The sequence below is a fragment of the Astatotilapia calliptera genome, chromosome 4, assembly GCF_964374335.1.
Source record: "Astatotilapia calliptera chromosome 4, fAstCal68.1, whole genome shotgun sequence".
NCBI classification, from domain to species: domain Eukaryota; kingdom Metazoa; phylum Chordata; class Actinopteri; order Cichliformes; family Cichlidae; genus Astatotilapia; species Astatotilapia calliptera.
This window is the reverse complement of record NC_137425.1, coordinates 11943698-11958540: the sequence shown is the minus strand read 5'-3', so window position 1 is coordinate 11958540 and position 14843 is coordinate 11943698. Positions and strand designations below refer to the sequence as shown.

General features: G+C 39.9%; 1 protein-coding gene across 3 annotated transcripts in view; it reads right to left on the bottom strand.

The window, feature by feature from the left end:
* gcgra (glucagon receptor a) overlaps positions 1-14843 on the bottom strand; it is a 48990-nt gene that overhangs the window by 15094 nt on the left and 19053 nt on the right. Inside the window, exon 1 of one of the 3 annotated variants that reach the window (XM_026164736.2) lies at positions 488-623. The exons of the other annotated variants lie outside the window; for them this stretch is intronic. The gene's annotated coding sequence lies outside the window, so the exon portion shown is untranslated. Of the gene's footprint in view, positions 1-487; positions 624-14843 lie in introns of those variants that run through there. 3 annotated transcript variants of the gene reach the window in all.

The window sequence follows — 14843 nt, the reverse complement described above, 5'->3', positions numbered from 1 at the left end:
TCTGTTTTGACTGAAAATGTCACCGAGCTTCTAAAATCTGGGGTAAACAGCAGCTTGGAGGTTCCAGTCACAATCTTAATATCCACACTATCAGACTTGATCAAATCTACACCAAGGCCTTTCTTAATGGACTGCTCAGTGTAATAACTACTGGAAACAATTAGCATTAGCTGCAGTACAGCCTCACTGAATGCCATAGGCGCTGAGAGATCAGAGCTACTCTTGTCTGGCCTGACATCAGGTCGTGATTGTCCAGCTCAAATCATAGCGCTGACTCTTGTACCTCTGACAGCATCAGACATGTTCTGATTTCAATTCTGTTTTTGTGTTCTGGTGGCTAAAAGACCCACAACGGTGACATCCCATCACAAATTCTGGCATAGGTCATTTGGAAGCAGAAACTACAGGCATATCTTCAAACCATACTGTACTTTAACCTCTGCTCTTCCAAACATCTCTACTGTAGGCATCTCGGGTAAGTTCTTACCAGACAGAGATAATGAGCGCGTGACATTTCAGCACGTGTCCCGCTGCACCGGAGAGGTTCAGACCCTGGTCTTCCTTGTGGCTAAAATGTTACGCCATGTGTGACAGTTTTCCAAGGGTTTCCCTCTTTCACAACCTATCTCTCACTTACTCTCTGACTCTTTCGCCAGCCCGCGCCACTCTGCAGCTTAGCAGCGACTGGGAGCAATGATTAACCAAACTGCAGGAGTGGGAGTGAGGGTGCGTCAAAGCAAGAGGGTTTACTACAGGAGAAAAGATTCCTAAATCTGGCTCCTGACCCCTTTTCTATGTTGCGACACTAAACATTCCAGCCATTACACATGTGTTAAGTTGTGAGGTGAATTTGAAATCTGCCTCTCAGACTGAGAGTATGCATGGACACCAAAATATGATATTTCATCATCACTTCAAGACTAAAAGAAAATAAAAACTGCCTTTCCTAATTATCCTTTAGATGACTTCTATAACAATCTCATTGCTTCTGTTTCGGGAGTCCAGCTGCACAGTTTTCCTTAGTATTTAGTATTTATTTTTAGATATAATAACACCGAATGCCCCACAGCTGAAGACAAAACAAGACTCTCTCGATAATGAGCATTCACTGCCTTTTACGCTCAAAAAGCAATGCTAAATCAGAGCACTGGAGGATTTTTAAGACACAACCTGAGGACATAAGTTCACAGAACTTATTTGTGCACATTTGTCAAGTACAATGTGTCTGCTCGGATGCCTTTAATGCAGGATGAGGGGAATCACGTTGGCCATTCGATGGAAGCTCAATTGGAACTAATGGGCTTCGAGGTGTGAGGCTAATTAGGCTTCTATATTGTGCTGTTATGATAGCCTGCCAGATCTACAGTACTGCTGCTCCCACTTAGCTTTTTCAGTCCATTGTTGCTTCAGACCAATCAAGGTCCTCTGAAACATGTGTTGTTAGACCCAGTGGTTCCCTGTTCCAGGAAATAATCTGGAGCTTTTAACACTTTTGCTGCACATTTGATGTATGAGGTGAAACAACGGCTGAGAGTCAAGCCTTCCAAGCCAGATGGCTCTCTTGAGATGCTTGGGTCTGCTCTCTTTAGCTTCATCCAGAAACAAGTTAGCAAGCAATAATGTTTCACCTCAGTGTCTGAAAATTATGCAGCACTTTTTTTTCTTTTAGATAAATACTTATGTTTAATTTCCTCTTAGACGACTTTGTGTTGATTGACCAAATGCTAAACAGATGCAAGTGTAACCTAAGAGGTTATTGCCCCTTTACACACACAGGATAGATGGCATCATGTTTGAATCATCCTTGGTCACTTATTTATGTTTGCGAGTGGAAGAAATACATTGAAAAACATAAGTGAATGACGCAAATCACCTGAATGTCCCAAACAACCTAAAAAAAACGCTTTGTGTTCAAGTGCACATTGGATGGCTTAATACAATGGCCAGTAACAATTACTGTTGTTTGTTGGAGAGTGCTTACCTTTCATTTGATTACATTGTCTGACAAATAAAATTACAAAAGAGTATGCATGCATGAATGCGGGGCAGAGGGGATCGGCAAGGATTAAAAACAAAACTCTCTGAAAAACACAATAGCTGTCCAGCTCAGAAAATGCCCCTGAGCAGCAGTATATCATTCAGCTTTCCAAATGCACAGGCACTAGTGGGAGTAAACACTAACTGTCTGACATCATCCAAATCCGACAGCTTTCCTCGCCACAGATGAGGTCTGGGTGCAATTTAAAAAATATATGATGGAGAAATATCTTTGTTTTTAAACTGTCAAACAGCAAAAACAATCAAACACATGCTTATTAGAGTAAATGTGTGATATGTTCTCCCTGCTTTCCATAATTTAACAAATTTAGCTAAAAGGCTAAAGCGCATACAGAAGACGTTACATGCTTAGTGTTCAGGCATGAGAACCCTGTTATCTGATAACAGGGTGTTCAGGAAAAAAAGCATCGTGCTGCAACACGCTCTTTTACTTGTTTGGAGCAATCGAGATACTGCCTAAATCTACGCATCGTGCTCTGCTTGATTTACCTGATCTTCAGCATGACAGCATGCTAATCTGTTCCTGTGTAAAACATCAAATTCAACAACATGATTATTTCCCCGCTCTGATGTTCTGCAACCATACACATGCCACTGATTGCACAACAGTGGTTATGCATTTCAGTTGTTTTTCTGACCTTTTAAAAAATGTCTGCTTTCTCTTCAGCCACAAATTTCCGATGCTTCCCAGGAATTCTTTCGAAAAACAACACAATGTTTTCATCTAATTGCACATTGAGCTGGCACAATTGTTAATAGCTATTGTCAAAACTTTCAAAGTATTTCTGGAAGGTTTGTTTCTTAGTTTGCAGAAAAACTCTGAATATATACAAATCATGAAGACTTCAAATACAGTGACAGTTACATTTCATTTAAGCCTGACTCAGCAGGACGTTTATGTTGACAGACAGTTTCCTGTTCATCCTCTACTTTACCAATAGGAACATGTCAAATAAAAGCAGACCCGACTAGATTCTTATTGATTTAAAAAAAAAAAAAAGCTAAAATGCCGCCTGTCAGTGCACCACCGGCAGGAGGAACGTAGTGCTGGGGAGTGGCCAGGGATGGAGACCGGCCAACTGATCCCCGGGAACCAAAACTAGTGATTGGGACACGGAACATCGCCTCTCTGGAGGGGAAGGAGCCTGAGCTAGTGCGTGAGGTTTAGAGGTACCAACAAGATATAGTTGGGCTCACCTCATCAAGCAACTCACCTCAAAGGAGGGGGTGATTGGGAGAAAAGGCTTTCCAGGTCTGAATCCGAGCAGTGTTCTGTTAATGGACATGGTGTTTCTCCATAACAAACTGTCAACTGATCATCACCTCATGGTGGGTTGCCAAAATGCTATAAAAAATAAAAGCACCTGGGTTCACACGAGAGCCCTCCATGCAATTCTGTCTGTGAAATTTCAAAAGCAAAATATTCATTTTTTCCAGTTTTTTTCTCAGTTATTTTGTGAAGGAAAAGTAGCTTACTTGCAGTATGGATTATGTTCAGTGGCACAAAGTGGCCATGGGATGCATTGCAGGTATACATTGCTTAATTCTAACACCATATTGTTGTAAAGGTAAGCTCACAGTTTTGTTCTGAGCTGGCATCTGAATAGCAGCTGTGTCTCAAAACCTTTTTTCAATTACCAGAGATCAGGACAGACATAAACTAACAGGTATTTCCACATTGACTGTTTGGCACAGTACATAAACCAGCCAGATTTGCCACTTTTAGTCTGAACCACAGAAGAACTTTGTTATTTCCATCTGCAGTTGTTTATGGAGGAGGTATGGCTCTGTTCTGAGAGGTCTCTTTCATGTACATGCATGAGAGCCACAACTAGACCTGAAAGAGACACTTTCAGGTCTATTTGCGGCTAGTTGACACTAGAAAGCTTGAGCTGATGTGGAGATGGGTTGCAAAGAGGCTTACAGAGAATATGCATTAGTTGAGAAGCATCAGAATACTTCCAGGTAGCCTCATTGTTGTTCTGGCCTGTAGTGAACAGTAACCTTCAACAGCAATGTTATAGTAAAACTAAGTTTTTAAAGTGTGTGCTAATACCACAGTGTCCACGGTGCACCCAAAGCTGCAACACAGATGCCACAAGAGCATGCAGCCGCTCTGTCTCTCACCCTTAAATGGGTGGTTAAAAGGAAAGGTCGGGTGAAAAAAGCAAAAGGCTGGAAAAAAATGGGGTCAGTCAAGGACCAGGTCATTGAATAAGACTCACACTTAGACTAGTTGTATTGGTGTATTGGTGTGTGTGTGTTTTACTCTTTTGCTTGATGCTGGAATATAATCTCCGTTTAAAAAGCTGTTTTGTGTGTTTGGCCTTTTAGATTTGTCGGTGTTATTATTGTGTATTGATAGTCGGTCTAAAGTTAATTTATAGATCTTGCATACCTTGAAAATCAGAGTTCAGATTACTTTTGTAATGTGGATAACTTCCATCCAAGGTGAACATACTGGACACATTTCAGTGCAAAACTGTTGCCATTCAGCCATATTAATGTAATGTAAACCATCATTCAAACAGTCTAAAATGAATTCTGATAAAACGTTTTAGGTGTAAGGTCATGTTAGCAATCGATTAAATTTTAATTTCAATTTAATAATTTATTGGTCAAAAATTGACAAAAAATCCTTAAGAACTATTATTCTTAAAATTGTGATATTTATTGTCACCATACAGAAATTAAAACTATGTCACATTTGACCTCTGAACTCCCCTTCAAGGTCAAAAACATACAAACATTCTTAAGGTTGTTATGTAACAGATCAGATAAGAATGAATGTACAATGTTTCTGAATAAAGAGTTTTCTTTTTGGAAAACAAACTTGATATTATTAAATTAAATTATAGATTTTTATTACAACACATTTAAACAAATTTTAATAAGCATTCAGATTAATGCTACACATGTACCAAAACCACCTAAATAAATCATAACAAAAACTCAAAATGATCTCAAGAATATCATCGATCTCCCCTCAATTCAGTTTCTGAACTAGATTCTGACAGATACAGACATAAATAAAGTGAAAATTTGGCAGTATGACAGCATTAATCAACATATTTTCCAGTCTTAGTTTCTATGACCAGACAAGCCCACAGTGCACATCAACACCTGCTATGATCGTCACCAGCTGGATGTAGTCTGAGTCTTTATTTTCTTTATTTAATCTTTATTTTCAGGCCATGGGTCTGTTTTTGTTAATGTGTGGCCTAAACACACAGCAAACAGCCGCTGTAGAGTCCTTGCTCAGTAACAGACGCATTCATGTGAGTAGTCAGCAGTGTTATGGAGTCCTTTTAATTTTGCTGTCATTCTAAGTGAAGCAAGATGAAGACGGCCTCTCTTAGTCTCTTGACAATATGCAAAATGCTGCAATGTCTCCCGTTAGTAAATCTCTGGCAAACAGCACGAGGCAGAGGATGCATGGGGGTAATCTTTTGCTTAGCTTGTCACTGCTTTCAAATCAGTCCTGGTGTAGCCCTTCACTCAGTTTGCATCTGCTAATTTAAATGGGCTTCGCGAAGTGTGACTGATGAGAATCTGTGATTTTATGTGAAGACTGGAAAAAAGGAAAGCTGCTGGTCTTTGATTTTCTGGAGCTCCTGCCAAATGACTTTGCTATTGACGCTATAAATTTAACTAAAAAAACCCCCAAAAAACAAAAAAGAAACATCTTCCAACTGCACTGCAGCTGTGCTCCAGCAAAGCACCACCACTAAACAAAATGAATGAAAACCATTTGTTGTAAATGTTACTTTGACTGAAAGACATTAAAACAAAATTGGAATTTCGTATCCCAGTGTCGACCTCAGTTTATTCTCTGTGCGCTGCATGAATGTGAACGTCACTATATGGTCAACTAAATCCAGATGTTTAAGCATCACAAGTTCTGTGGTCTCACAAATCAAATATCCCGCCTCATCATAGCCTAATTCAGTCTATCTGACCTGTTAGGTTTGCCGATGGCACTGCGCGCTGCACCTGTTCACTGTCTGCTGCTGTTTGTCTTCCTGAATGGTGATTGGAAAACGTGTCATGTTATCATTCATCACTTTTCTTTAACAAAAATCACATTGCCTCAGTGAATATAATTACTGTGTTTTCATGAAATGGGTCATAAAACATCCCACCGCTGGCTAACTCTGCTTTCCCATGCGTGCCTTTTTATTATGTGTCAAAATGCCAGCAGAACACTGCAGTGCACTTAAATATGCAAGTCAAATGTGCCAGCAGGAACACTATGCAACTTTTGTTGAAGCATCAGTAGACCTCTCACTTTGTCCTGGAGATAAAAAAAAAATACAAAGACGGGAAAAAAAAGCTCACTTCCTTCAGGTATTTGATTTATCCAGATCTCCAGATGTTTACAGCAATACTGTGCACATGTGTAAAGATGAGGATGTAGCGTGACGTCTCAAACACATATTTTTTGAGCCTCTTATTTCTACAGCTCTGTAAAGAGGTCAACCTCTGAACTGTTACACATGTTTGTCGGGGACCCTGTTATAATGAGGCAGTGGCCCATCTGGATGCATCTACAGGGACCTAGCAGCTGGATGCTCGAAGCCTCTTCAGCGCGTTGGATATTTGCGTGTTTTGGTAAACACTTCCTGTTTAGAGGCTACATCGGCTGAATGTGGGTGGGAAACAATGAAAAATGATTGTATAACATCTGATTCGTACCTGTGTTTTGTGTGTGTGAATGTTTGATGTTTCGCCGTGCTCTACAGGAGCATGTGTGTGGGAAGCGTTTTGCGCTGACTGGGTGCTGTGTCGTACACACTTTTATGAGGTGCAATGGACCTACGAACTGTGCCCGCTATGAAGCAACAACAGCCCTGCAGGGAGCCTTTGATTAGCCATCGCCATCCTACATTGTTTCTGCTGTGTTTGTTTGAGCACAGGATGAGTTTAATTCCCAAACGAAGTTTAACTTTGGTGCATATTGTTCACCACAACGCTGCAAAAATGTATTTTGTTTATTATCCAGTTCATAATCCTTTAAATTGTTAAATGTAAGGGAAAGATATCGTCTTACTTAAAATGGGAAAGAGCAAGCTGGCTAAGAAACAGTGAGTCACACTAAGTAGTGCGGTTGTTCATTTATATGAATAGTGATGTCTCTGTTTGCCAGTGGACAGGATTTGTGTTGTTAAATTAGCATTATAAAGGCAATAGAGATGGTGTTTCATTTTTCTCTTGCTTTCCCTTGTGTACTCTGGCAACTGATTGCACCTTTATAACATGTGTCAGCAACAATAAAAAGCTTATTGCAGTACAATATTTGTGTAAACAATTACACGGAGCTGCAAACCTTCATGCGTCCTAAATCCTAATATGAATGATTTTGATATATGGACAATAACGCCTTTAATAAATCAGTCTAACTCTGTAGCTACCATCAATCTTCCTCTGATTCTTGCTGCTAACTGCTGCTAAATCACCTGAATTATGTACCGGTAATTAATTTCAAGTTTAGTAGTTCATCCCTCTCAGTTTGATTTCACTTATTTCACTCGAAACAGTCAAATTAGGTGATTGTCCAGCTTCGGCACAACTCGGTTTCCTCCTGGGAGGACTTCTTTTGTGGCATAACCAGACAAGCCTGTGCTGTTCATCACAACATTGTCAAGATTTCCATTACACAAAGCAGAGGATTATGTTGATCATGAGCCAAGCCTCGTGGCGACTCCAACTGCGCTACAGCTTCTTACCACAAAATGAACAATGATTAGTTTCCTGAGATTAGAAAGCTGATTTTAAGACGACAACATAATGACAGCCCAACAGTGTTGCCACTTAGAGCAGAGAGCAGGAGCGGGACTGTGTTGATGCTATCTGTGGTTTCAGCTTGGCAGGAATAACACTGCGTGCGCTTCAGTCTCGGACAGCACTTAGCTTATTTGTCTCTGCCCGTGTACTTGCTGATATTCGGTGACCTAGCTGGCACAGAAATGCAGGAAAAAAGATTTGGGGAAATATCAACATCATTTGTACTTGCGGCTCTGAATTGAACTCACTGTTTTTGTGGTAACCCACCAACTCCAAGTGCAGATTCAACGTTTATTTTAAATACATGCTTTTTATTTTTTTGCATTATAGACGTCAAATAATTAGAGCCAGGATCGGAAAAGCGGTAAACTCAAATTTTCCTGAATGCTGCCGGTAATATTGTGTCTGTCTGCATGCAAATATCAGTCGACAAAAACGCTGAGGTGATTAGTTCAAGCACATCCAACTTGCGGGTTGAGGTTCAAGTTACAGGAATGTCTACTTAAGTGTTTCTACTTTCTGCAACTTTATACTTGTACTTTATGAGATTACAGAAAAATGCTGTCATTTTCTGCCACTATATTTATTTGGTGGTTAAATACTTGTTACTGTCGTGGTTCCCCGTGGCTGTGGAGCAGGGAAGAACTTCTGTGATCCTTTCTTCTGTTAAAATAGCCATGAGAGTTTCAGGCCATAAATTTAGTCCAGTTATATCTATCAGTTTTGTTAATTTACAGCTCTCAGGACAAGCAGACGATTCAAAATCAGCTTGGCTCTTACAGTCTATTTCAGAGTTTTCTGTCAGCTGTAGTACTACAAAAAGTCCAGGCTCTTCTCTGGCTTCCTTTACTTTAAACCTTCTTTTTGTGTGACCCAGATTTCCGCTATATGCCAGCGAGCCCACTGCTAATTCTGTCTGTCAGCAGCTCATCTCACAAGTCTTCAATCTGCAAGCCCACTTTACACCAGCAGCCCCAGTGTTTTTCACAGATTACCAAGTGAGCCTTTCATCTGCTCTGTTGTTTTGCATTTGAGTCTGAATGTTTGCTGACTTAATCTGATATCTAAGTTGCTTGCATGTTCACACGGGTGTTCACTCAGGTTGAAGCTGAGAGAAATTATATAAATGATATCAAGAAGGTTTACAGTTTTGTAGCTCAGTGCAGCTCAGTAAGCTGCAGATGCATATTTCTGAAAAAAACAGCTCACATAGCAAAAAAAAAAAACTGGTCATGCAATTCCCCCAAGAATAAAAATAAATGCCTTATAAGATTAATAAATCTCCCTGTGATGACATGCAAAGCAGTTGGCTGAGATTTGGAGTAAACAATCGAGAACAGAGTAACGCGAACACAGCAGTTCCACCTGTCAACACTTGCAAGTTAGCACTTGCACTTCAGCTGTCTGTGAATAGAAAACAAGCCTTTCTGTGACCTTTACCAAGCACATTATCTGTGCCAAGACTGAACACTGAGAATGTTGTGGTGTCCGCAGCCTTTTATGTGAAAGGGATGTGGTTTTGATATAGAGTGATTGAGTGACACTGCTTTTTTCCCCCTTCTACTGTAAAAGTCAGGATTAGTACCAAAACAAGGATTTGCATGCACCTCTGTGTCTGTGTCTCACTCCACTCATCTTAAATAACTTTATCCTAAGTCAAATGCACACCTAAAGTACTTGTGTAAAAGCCCACCTACCCTACACAACATGTTGTTGTTAATGTCACCCACTCTCATAGGCTGAGTCTAGGAGTCGCAGTCAATCCTCAGCCCTTCACAAACAGTGAAGCCTCTCATCCAGCTCATTAGTCTCCGATTATCCATTACTACACACATCTTCACTATCCAAAACATTGTTTCTGTATGTTTTAGTTTGTGGACTATGGATGATAAAGGCTGAAGTTCAGGGACAGGAGAAGCTTAACAAACTAACAGTGTTATCTGAGTCAAAACCCCATGATAAGCCCACCCATTTAAGTTCAATAAGTCCAAAACACACAAGAAGCAAGTATAGCAACACACATACTCATGAAGCAAAACCAAAATAAATAAATAGCTACTGGACAAGACTAAACTACGGATGGAAGGGGGGTTTATATGTGAGAACTTCAAAGACTGCTCATGATAGATTGTACTGTTTGGTAAGCTAATGAGATTGTAAGAAAACCCAAATAGACTGCATATATGCATTCTATTTGCATATATCTTTTATATATAAAAGATGTTGATAGCCATCATAACATCACTCACTGGTTTTGTATTATGTAGCGTTTTGGCAGCAACTATGTTCATGTTTTGGAAAAGTTACCATATTTGGAAAAATCGAGTACTAATTTTTCAGGAAGCTTGGCTACCAATCTGCACGAAATCTGCAAAACAAAAACATATACAAACTTCTTCAACAGTCCTCATAGTTGCAGCAAGCCATGTTATCAAGGGAAAAATATCCAAAAATAGGGCCAAAACTATTTTTGTACCAAGTCACAAACTTGACTTTTGGACATTTTAACATGGGTGTCATGAACCGTGGGCCTTTAGAGAAACTGCAGAGCCTGTAGGCTCAATTTTTATCCCCAGAAGCTGAAGCGTGGAAAAAAACACTCGAGGACAAACAAGGAATTGAGGGGAAAACACACAGAATGGGGACAAGGGACAGAGAGACGAAGAGAGGCGGGAGAAACACAAAACATGCAATGTAAGATTTACGCAATGAGTGTTTGACATCATCCTATGGTGTCTCACGGACATATGCCCCACATGCAAATGTCAATTTCCTATGCGATGCTTAATGCTTATGTGAGAACACCAAATAGAACCACTGAAATATGAAATCACCTGGGTGACCATTAAACTGTGGGCCCCTTGGATTATACATTCAAGGATCTGGTCTACATCGAGCTCTTATGGATGAATGCAGGCAGTGTTTATGTGCAGTAATCCTCTGAGATCCCCTACGCTGCTCTGTCACTCTGCCATCAGCCTGGAAATTATCATTCTGCCATATGCAGCCCAGGACAGTAGACCCCATAAAAAGCTACACTGAGACTCTCAAGCCTTATTTAGACAGGCAAAGGCAGTTCAACCCAAATTAAGAAAAAATAACATCAATTAATGAGGGAGAAGCTGCTGGGAAAGAGGTCATACCATGTGCTCAGAGCCTACTTAGACTTGAGATATGTGAAAAGTATTATAAAAATGTTGAATAAATGCAATACTGTGCAAAAGTCCTAAAAAACCTCTAATTTCTTTATATTTTCCAAGTAAAACAGGAAATAGGTATATTAAAACACACAGAATTATATGGAAATACAGTATACAAGGCAAAAACTTTCTACAATTTTTAATGAGCCTTGAAAATCAATATTTGGTATGACCACCTGTATTCTTCAACACTGCCTGAAGTCTCTTAGTCAAGTTTCCATCTAGTTTCTTGAAGGTATCTTGGGGTGGCTATAGCTCAGACGGTAGACCAGGTTATCTACTAATCAGCAGGTTGGTGGTTCTATCCCTGACTGCATGGCTTTGGACAAAGTGCCCAAAGTAAACCCAAGTTGCTCCCCAATGCATCAACTGGAGTATGTGAATGTTACAGAGAAAACAATTTACTAGGAAAACACTGTTTGTATAAATAGGTAAATGAGGTAAAGTGTATAAAGCGCATTGAGTGCTCAGGTAGAGTAGAAATGTACATAAGAATCTGTCTGTTTACCATACAGGAATAGTTCTTCAGGCTTCTTAAAGCTTCTTCAAAGCTCTTCTGTGGATCTTGGCTGCCTTTTGTGCAGTTCTCCATGAAGATGATCCTGCACTGCTTCAGTAACATTAAGGTCCAGGAGGCCAGTCCATGACTGATAATGTTCCACTGTCTGCTTTTATAGTTGTGCTTTTACTGCACTGGCAGCGTGTTGAGGATCATTATCATGCTAAAAAGGAAGCCAATCAAACTCTTTCCAGATGTTATTGCAAACTGGATCAAAATCTGAGGGTATTTTCTTCTTTCATAATTCTATTAATTTGGATAAGGTCTCGCCACTGTTTGAAATGCAGCCTCGAACCATAACAGAGCCATCACTGTGCAGACACTCACTGTTGTATCTCTCTCCTGATCTCCTCCATACATATTGATCAAGATTCAAAGTTGGATTTGGCACTCAATAAGACCCATTGCCACTGATTTGAAGTCCAGCACTTGTGTAATCTGGCATTACTCACCCTCTTTTCTCTGTTTCCCTTCTTTAAGAATGGTTTCTGGCTTCTTGACATCCGCCCTTCCACTGAAGCTATTTCTGATGAGGCTCAGCGAACGGTAGACAGATCAACTGAAGTGTCAGCATCTCTCACGTCTTTGCCTATTTTTCCCTCTTTTTTAAGTTAGTAACTTTCTTAAGTTAGGGACATAAGTTTAAGACATTGCTCATCTATTGCACACAGTTTGCGTTTTTTTTAGGCCCAACACTTCTTCTTTTTTTTCCTCCACTTGTCCAGTTTCCTCTGATTTTTAAGGATGTAGACACCAAACTGTGCTATCTTTGCCTGTACATTAGCACTGTTATAGTTTGCACATTACTTTTCTCAGTTTATATATACTAACTTATTGGAAGTTACATGTCTACTTTTTAATGCACAGGCACAATAAGCAATCTGTACTTTTCTAATTATTCTAACTGTCTTAACTATTTAAACATCTTTCAGTATCCTGCTCTGTTTGCACACTACAACCTGGGTTTGCTACTTATCTGTACTTTAATTTTAATAACTGCACAGTACTCTGTTTTAGTAACTATTGTCTATGATGTAAATATGTATAAATTGTGTGTGTTTATGTTCTATGTCCTGTGTCCTGTTCTGTTTGTATATGTGTTTTTTTGCGGATGTTAAACCAAATTTCCAATTGTGGGACAATTAAAGAATTATTCTATTCTATTCTATTCTATTCTATTCTATACTTTTAACTAAAAAAAATTATGTTTTTACAACAGACTGCAGTAGCAAAGCACCAAAAGATAACAATTTAAAAATGGTTCATTATACTTTGAAGACAGTAAACTACAGTGAAGGTGAGACTGGTATTGTTTATGTTCATGGGTTTAGCACAATGTCTTTCATCCCTGTCGTTACTGTCACGTGGTTGATCCTCTCTGTCTATTTCTCTTTGTGTGTGCATACGTGTCTCCACTTGATGCATAGCTCTGTGCCAATCAACTGGCACACCTGAGACACTTTCACTTGTCACGCTTCACAGTATTTAAACAAGGGCTGGTCCTAGCCTGCTACGTTATGATGGGCAGCTAGAAATAATAGGTTGAGAAGTACAAAGCTCAGGTTTCTGATCATGTTAAGAGGTCTGCATAATCTGGAGGCAGACTTTAAGCTGAACAGAGGTCCTAAACAGTGCGTTTGTAGAGCTATTTTTCCATATGCTGAGCGCAACTAGAGCTGGCCTGGATGCAAACATCAGTTCATCTCTCTCGGCTAGATTAACCAGTCCTCACATACAGTCGGTTTCCTCGTGTCGTTATTTGATCTCTGAGTAATCTTTGTTTCCTTGCCTCAGGTTGTGCTTCACTCATCAGCGTGCTATCTAGTCTTTTTGGATGAACCCAGTCTGTCCTTCTCACTTCTCCATGTATGACCTACCAGCCAGCCTGCATTCTCCAGCCTTCTCCCTTCATCAGCTCAGTCCTCCAGCCAGTGCAAGAAAACCTCCCACTCCCAGAACTCTGTTTCGTAGCTTTGCTATTTCTGCAATATCATAGTAAACCTTGCTTAGTTCAATCTTCTGAGATCTTTGAGAGAGCCAGAATGTATTCATTTTCATGAAATACAATGAAAAATGTAACATTATTCACAATACAATTCCCAAAAATGGGTTTCATACCAGAAATTTATTGCTGTCCAAAAACTATTAATTGTATTATGCTATTCCATATGCAATAAATAATATCTGTTATTCCAAGTCAACTGCAGTAAAGTATAAGGGCTTTCACATGCTATTTAAGTCATTGTGTTATTTGCTGTTAATGTTGAGAAAGGAAACAGGAAACAGGTGTGAAGATATATTTTACTGTGTTTGTGTGTGAGCGTATGTGCATGCGTTGATTTTGAGGTACCTTTGGGTCTAAATATTACTGCACATTGTGAAAAACGAAGTAATTGTAAGTACTTCAAAACCTGTCCAAAACGTTAACAGAGAGGCTCATGGGAGATAAATTAATTATGACTGCAAGAGCCACACAGATTATGAGCAGAGGTCGACAGTTGTGTGGCGTAATGAAAAATTTGTGCAGCGTTTCCTACTGCCAAACCCAAAGCAAGCTGAGCTAATTTGTCTCAGTGTCACTTGGCTCCCACATCTCCTGCCCACCTCCTCCTATTCATGGCTCATATTCCTCATCTGTGTTGTCTCCCTCCATTTCCTCCTCTTAGCATCTGGCTCATCTTTAATCTAAAACAACTGGATTCCCTACAACCACTTGGCCAAAGACAGTGAAGCATCTTATTTACAGCTCCATCTCCGCAGTTACACACGCATAATGCGCTGTCTTAGATGCACATGCTTATAACACTCCTACATAAACACACACTCAAAGCACATGACACACCTAAAAAAAAGGCTTAAAGCCGTTGTTATTCAAACTGGGCCTCAAGTGCTTCGTAATGCTCCCAAAATAAATTCACCTACCCAGAGGCGTTTTAATTTGGATTTTTTTTTCATGTGTCTTCTACTCCAACTGTTTGTTAACAGCAAGAACACCGTCAGGCATGTAAGGCAGCGTTTGTTCCCTCCAGAGCTTCAGCGACATCTTAAACAGGCATCAAATGTCACTTGTTCTCCCGCGACGATCTACGGTTCACTAACTGCGACTGATCCCCGCTTATGAATGAATTAATGACACAAACAAATTCTCTATGAACACAGCCTAATATGCAGAAACAACACACAGACAGCTGAGCCATGGATATAGACAATTTGTCATTCTGTCATCTACAAAATCCCCTACA